Here is a 7,234-nt window from a genome sequence, read left to right on the forward strand (position 1 = left end):
TTGCCATGTCCTTTTGAGCATGTTCTATTGATTTCTGGGAATAGCTAAGTGTTCATGTTTTGTCATGCTTTACCTGTAGATCACGTCCATGCCTTTTTCTTTTATGTTAGGGTACTGTAGCATGTTGTTTTGATGCTTGCAAGATGCCTAGTTGCTGTTTTGGGCAGATTGTTGCTACATCTTGTTTGGAGTGTATGTGTTGCACCGTTGCTCCGTTTTGAGCATGCTCTATATGGAACTTGCTTAGTTTTGCAGGTAGTTTCATATTACCTTGTTGCATCCTTGTTTTGAGAGTGTTTGCTTGATGTTTGAATGCATTTTTGCATCAAAGCCATGTTTAACTTGTTTTGCTCATATCTTCTAGGCCGTAGCTCCGAATCTAATGAACTTTATATGTAACTTGACTAGAATTTCGTGTAGATCATCTTGGTGCATCTTAACTTGCTGTTTAACAACTTGAACATAAGGTTTATTCAGATCTGGATCAATTTCGAAATTTGCATATGAGGACTTACCGGATTTGTTATATGTTGTTTTCGGCCTCATTTAAACTTGCTTTGATGTGTTGTTCTTGTATGCATCATCTCTTGTCATGAGTAGCTTCATATAGCCTTGTCATGCATCATACTTGGTTGAGCATCATGCCTTGTTCATGTGTAGTGTGTTTACCATGTTGTGTGCTTCTTCTCGATAGTTCCCGTTTCGTTGCGATCGTGAGGATTCATTCGTCTACGCTTCGTTCGTCTTCGTGGCTTCATCTTCTTCATGGACTCGTTCTTCTTCCTAGCGGGATTTCTGGCAAGATGACCGTCACCTTGGATCTCACTACTATCATTGCTATGCTAGTTGCTTCGTTCTATCGCTTTGCTGCACTACCTATTCACTTGCTCCTCAAGCCTCCCAAATTGCCATGAACCTCTAACCTTTGTCACCCTTCCTAGCAAACCGTTGTTTGGCTATGTTACTGCTTTTGCTCAGCCCCTCTTATAGCGTTGCTAGTTGCAGGTGAAGTTGAAGTTGTTCTATGTTGGAACATGGAGATCATGAACTTTGTTGGGATATCACAATATCTCTTATATTATTAATGCATCTATATACTTGGTAAAGGGTGGAAGGCTCGGCCTTATGCCTGGTGTTTTGTTCCACTCTTGCCGCCCTAGTTTCTGTCATACCGGTGTTATGTTCCTTGATTTTGCGTCCCTTACGCGGTTGGGTGATTTATGGGACCCCCTTGACAGTTCGCTTTGAATAAAACTCTTCCAGCAAGGCCCAACCTTGGTTTTACATTTGCCTCACCTAGCCTTTTTTCCCTTGGGAGTCGCGCATCCCGAGGGTCATCTTTATTTTACCCCCCGGGCCAGTGCTTGTCTAAGTGTTGGTCCAAACTAGAGCACCGTGCGGGACCATCCCTTGGCAACTTGGGTTACGTCGGTACCTGTACGCTTAGCTCATCCGGTGTGTCCTGAGAACGAGATACGTGCGACTCCTATCGGGATTGTCGACACATCGGGCGGCTTTGCTGGTTTTGTTTTACCATTGTCGAAATGTCTTGTAAACCGGGATTCCGAGACTGATCGGGTCTTCCCGGGAGAAGGAATATCCTTCGTTGACCGTGAGAGCTTATAATGGGCTAAGTTGGGACACCCCTGCAGGGTATTATCTTTCGAGAGCCGTGCCCGCGGTTATGTGGCAGATGGGAATTTGTTAATATCTGGTTGTAGAGAACTTGACACTCGACTTAATTAAAACGCATCAACCGCGTGTGTAGCCGTGATGGTCCCTTTCCGGCGGAGTCCGGGAAGTGAACATGGTATTTGGGTTATGTTTGACGTAAGTAGGAGTTCAGGATCACTTCTTGATCATTGCTAGTTTCACGACCGTTCCGTTGCTTCTCTTCTCGCTCTTATTTTGCGTAAGTTAGCCACCATATCATTGCTTAGTCGCTGCTGCAACCTCACCACTTATCCTTCCTTACCCATTAAGCTTTGCTAGTCTTGATACCCATGGTAATGGGATTGCTGAGTCTCGTGGCTCACAGATTACTACAACACCAGTTGCAGGTGCAGGTTTTGCGATGATCATGACGCGAGAGCGATGTTACTTGTGTTGGACTTCTTCTTCTGCTTCTTCTTCGATTAGGGGATAGGTTCCAGGTCGGCAGCCTGGGCTAGCTGGGTGGATGTCGTTGAGTTCCTGTTTGTGTTTCATCCGTAGTTGGATGTTGACCTTATGTATGATGTATTGATGTATTCTTGCGGCATTTGTATGCCTTTTGTATGTATCCCCATCTTTTATGTAATGTTGATGTAATGATATCCACCTTGCAAAAGCGTCTTCAAGATGTGCTTCTATCCTTGGTGGGACCTTCGAGTTCCTTTAGGATAGGGTCGCATCTTGGGCGTGACACTAACCTATTAACCTAGAGCCTAGTGCCAGTTTCTGTTTTTTCCTTGTTTTTGAGTTTTACAGAAACGGAATACCAAACATGTTGGGGAACGTAGTAATTTCAAAAAATTTCCTACGCACACACAAGATCATGCTGATGCATAGCAACGAGAGGGGAGAGTGTTGTCCACGTACCCTCATAGACCGAAAGCGGAAGCGTTTAGCACAACGCGGTTGATGTAGTTGTACGTCTTCACGATTCGACCGATCAAGTACTGAACGCACGGCACCTCCGAGTTCAGCACACGTTCAGCTCGATGACGTCCCTCGAACTCCAATCCAGCCGAGCTTTGAGGGAGAGTTCCGTCAGCACGACGGCGTGGTGACGATGATGATGTTCTACCGACGCAGGGCTTCGCCTAAGCACCGCTACGATATTATCGAGGTGGATTATGGTGGAGGGGGGAACAGCACACGGCTAAGAGATCAAGAGATCAATTGTTCTGTCTATGGGGTGCCCCCTCCTCCGTATATAAAGGGGGGAGGAGAGGGCCGACCAAGGGGGTGGCGCACCCTAGGAGGGGGAAACCTACTCCAAGTAGGTTTGCCCCTCCCTTTCCTAGTCCAAGAAGGAGGGGGGAGGAAGGAGTGGGAGAGGGGAAAGGCAAGGGGGGCGCCGCCCCCCTTCCTTGTCCTATTCGGACTCAAGGGGAGGGGGCGCGCCTCTTGCCCTGGCCGACCCCTCTCTCTCTCCACTAGGGCCCAACAAGGCCCATTAGTTCCCCGAGCGGGGGGGGGGGGGAGGGGGGTTCCGGTAACCCCCGGTACTCCGATAAATGTCTGAAACCTTCCGGAACCTTTCCGGTGTCCAAACATAGTCGTCAAATATATCGATCTTTATGTCTCGACCATTTCGAGACTCCTCGTCATGTCCGTGATCACATCCGGGACTCCGAACAACCTTTGGTACATCAAAACACATAAACTCATAATATAACCGTCATCAAACTTTAAGCGTGCGGACCCTACGGGTTCGAGAACTATGTAGACATGACCGAGACACGTCTCCGATCAATAACCAATAGCGGAACCTGGATGCTCATATTGGTTCCCACATATTCTACGAAGATCTTTATCGGTCAAACCGCATAACAACATACGTTGTTCCCTTTGTCATCGGTATGTTACTTGCCCGAGTTTCGATCGTCGGTATCTCAATACCTAGTTCAATCTTGTTACCGGCTAGTATCTTTACTCGTTCTGTAATACATCATCCCGCAACCAAGTCATTACTTGCAATGCTTGTAAGGCTTATAGTGATGTGCATTACCGACTGGGCCCAGAGATACCTCTCCGACAATCGGAGTGACAAATCCTAATCTCGAAATACGCCAACCCAACAAGTACCTTCAGAGACACCTGTAGAGCACCTTTATAATCACCCAGTTACGTTGTGATGTTTGGTAGCACACAAAGTGTTCCTCCGGTAAACGGGAGTTGCATAATCTCATAGTCATAGGAACATGTATAAGTCATGAAGAAAGCAATAGCAGGATAGTAAAAGATCGAGTGCTAAGCTAACGGAATGAGTCAAGTCAATCACATCATTCTCCTAATGATGGGATCCCGTTAATAAAATGACACCTCATGTCCATGGCTAGGAAACTCAACCATCTTCGATTAACGAGCTAGTCAAGTAGAGGCATACTAGTGACACTATGTTTGTCTATGTATTCACACATGTACTAAGTTTCCGGTTAATACAATTCTAGCATGAATAATAAACATTTATCATGATATAAGGAAATAAATAATAACTTTATTATTGCCTCTAGGGCATATTTCCTTCAGTCTCCCACTTGCACTAGAGTCAATACTCTAGTTCACATCACCATGTGATTTAACACCAATAGTTCACATCACCATGTGATTAACACCCATAGTTCACATCGTCATGTGACCAACACCCAAAGGGTTTACTAGAGTCAACAATCTAGTTCACATCGCTATGTGATTAACACCCAAAGAGTACTAAGGTGTGATCATGTTTTGCTTGTGAGATAATTTTAGTCAACGGGTCTGTCACATTCAGATCCGCAAGTATTTTGCAAATTTCTATGTCTACAATGCTCTGCACGGAGCTACTCTAGCTAATAGCTCCCACTTTCAATATGTATCTAGATCGAGACTTAGAGTCATCCAGATCGGTGTCAAAGCTTGCATCGACGTAACCGTTTACGACGAACCTTTTGTCACCTCCATAATCGAGAAACATATCCTTATTCCACTAAGGATAATTTTGACCGCTGTTCAGCGATCTACTCCTAGATCACTATTGTACTCCTTTGCCAAACTTAGTGTAGGGTATACAATAGATCTGGTACACAGCATGGCATACTTTATAGAACCAATGGCTGAGGCATACGGAATGACTTTCATTCTCTTTCTATCTTCTGACGTGGTCGGGCTTTGAGTCTTACTCAATTTCACACCTTGTAACACAGGCAAGAACTCTTTCTTTGACTGCTCCATTTTGAACTACTTCAAAATCTTGTCAAGGTATGTACTCATTGAAAAAACTTATCAAGCGTCTTGATCTATCTCTATAGATCTTGATGCTCAATATGTAAGCAACTTCACTGAGGTCTTTCTTTGAAAAACTCCTTTCAAATACTCCTTTATGCTTTCCAGAAAATTCTACATTATTTCTGATCAATAATATGTCATTCACATATACTTATCAGAAATGTTGTAGTGCTCCCACTCACTTTCTTGTAAATACAGGCTTCACCGCAAGTCTGTATAAAACTATATGCTTTGATCAACTTAGCAAAGCGTATATTCCAACTCTGAGATACTTGCACCAGTCCATAGATGGATCGCTGGAGCTTGCATATTTTGTTAGCACCTTTAGGATTGACAAAACCTTCTAGTTGCATCATATACAACTCTTCTTTAATAAACCCATTAAGGAATGCAATTTTGTTTATCCATTTGCCAGATTTCATAAAATGCGGAAATTGCTAACATGGTTCGGACAGACTTAAGCATAGATACAAGTGAGAAACTCTCATCGTAGTCAACACCTTGAACTTGTCGAAAACCTTTTGCGACAATTCTAGCTTTGTAGATAGTAACACTACTATTAGCGTCCGTCTTCCTCTTGAAGATCCATTTAATCTCAATGGCTCGCCGATCATTGGGCAAGTCAATCAAAGTCCATACTTTGTTCTCATACATGGATCTCATCTCAGATTTCATGGCCTCAAGCCATTTTGCGGAATCTGGGCTCATCATCGCTTCCTCATAGTTCGTAGGTTCGTCATGGTCAAGTAACATGATCTCCAGAACAGGATTACCATACCAATCTGGTGTGGATCTTACTCTGGTTGACCTAGGAGGTTCGGTAGTAACTTGATCTAAAGTTTCATGATCATCATCATTAGCTTACTCACTAATTGGTGTAGGTGTCACAGGAACCGGTTTCTGTGATGAACTACTTTCCAATAAGGGAGCAGGTACAGTTACCTCATCAAGTTCTACTTTCCTCCCACTCACTTCTTTCGAGAGAAACTCCTTCTCTAGAAAGGATCCATTCTCAGCAATGAATATCTTGCCTTCGGATCTGTGATAGAATGTGTACCCAACATTTTCTTTTGGGTATCCTATGAAGACGCACTTCTCCGATTTGGGTTTGAGCTTATCAGGTTGAAACTTTTTCACATTGCAACCTCAAACTTTAAGAAACGACAGCTTAGGTTTCTTGCCAAACCATAGTTCATACGGTGTCCTCTCAACGGATTTAGATGGTGCCCTATTTAACGTGAATGTAGCTGTCTCTAATGCATAACCCCAAAACGATAGTGGTAGATCGGTAAGAGACATCATAGATCGCACCATATCTAATAAAGTACGGTTACGACGTTCGGACACACCATTACACTGTGGTGTTCCAGGTGGCGTGAGTAGTGAAACTATTTCACATTGTTTTTACTGAAGGCCAAACTCGTAACTCAAATATTTTACCTCTGCGATCATATCGTAGAAACTTTATTTTCTTGTTACGATGATTCTCCACTTCACTCTGAAATTCTTTGAACTTTTCAAATGTTTCAGACTTGTGTTTCATTAAGTAGATATAACCATATCTGCTCAAATCATCTTGTGAAGGTTAGAAAATAATGATACCTGCTGCGAGCCTCAATATTCATCGGACCACATACATCAGTATGTATGATTTCCAACAAATCTGTTGCTTGCTCCATTGTTCCGGAGAATGGCGTTTTAGTCATCTTGCCCAAGAGGCATGGTTCGCAAGCATCAAGTGATTCATAATCAAGTGATTCCAAAAGCCCATCAACATGGAGTTTCTTCATGCGCTTTACACCAATATGACCTAAACGGCAGTGCCACAAATAAGTTGCACTATCATTATTAACTTTGCATCTTTTTGGCTTCAATATTATGAATATGTGTATCACTACGATCGAGATCCAACAAACCATTTTCGTTGGTGTGTATGACCATAGAAGGTTCTATTCATGTAAACAGAACAACAATTGTTCTCTCACTTAGATGAATAACCGTATTGCAATAAACATGATCAAATCATATTTATGCTCAACGCAAACACCAAATAACACTTATTTAGGTTCAACACTAATCCCGAAAGTATAGGGAGTGTGCGATGATGATCATATCAATCTTGGAACCACTTCCAACACACATCGTCACTTCACCCTTAACTAGTCTCTGTTCATTCTGTAACTCCTGTTCCGAGTTACTAATTTTTAGCAACCGAACAAGTATCAAATACCCAGGGGCTACTATAAACACTAGTAAGGTACAC

The sequence above is a fragment of the Aegilops tauschii genome, chromosome 2 (genome assembly GCF_002575655.3).
Source record: "Aegilops tauschii subsp. strangulata cultivar AL8/78 chromosome 2, Aet v6.0, whole genome shotgun sequence".
Taxonomy (NCBI): Eukaryota; Viridiplantae; Streptophyta; class Magnoliopsida; order Poales; family Poaceae; genus Aegilops; species Aegilops tauschii.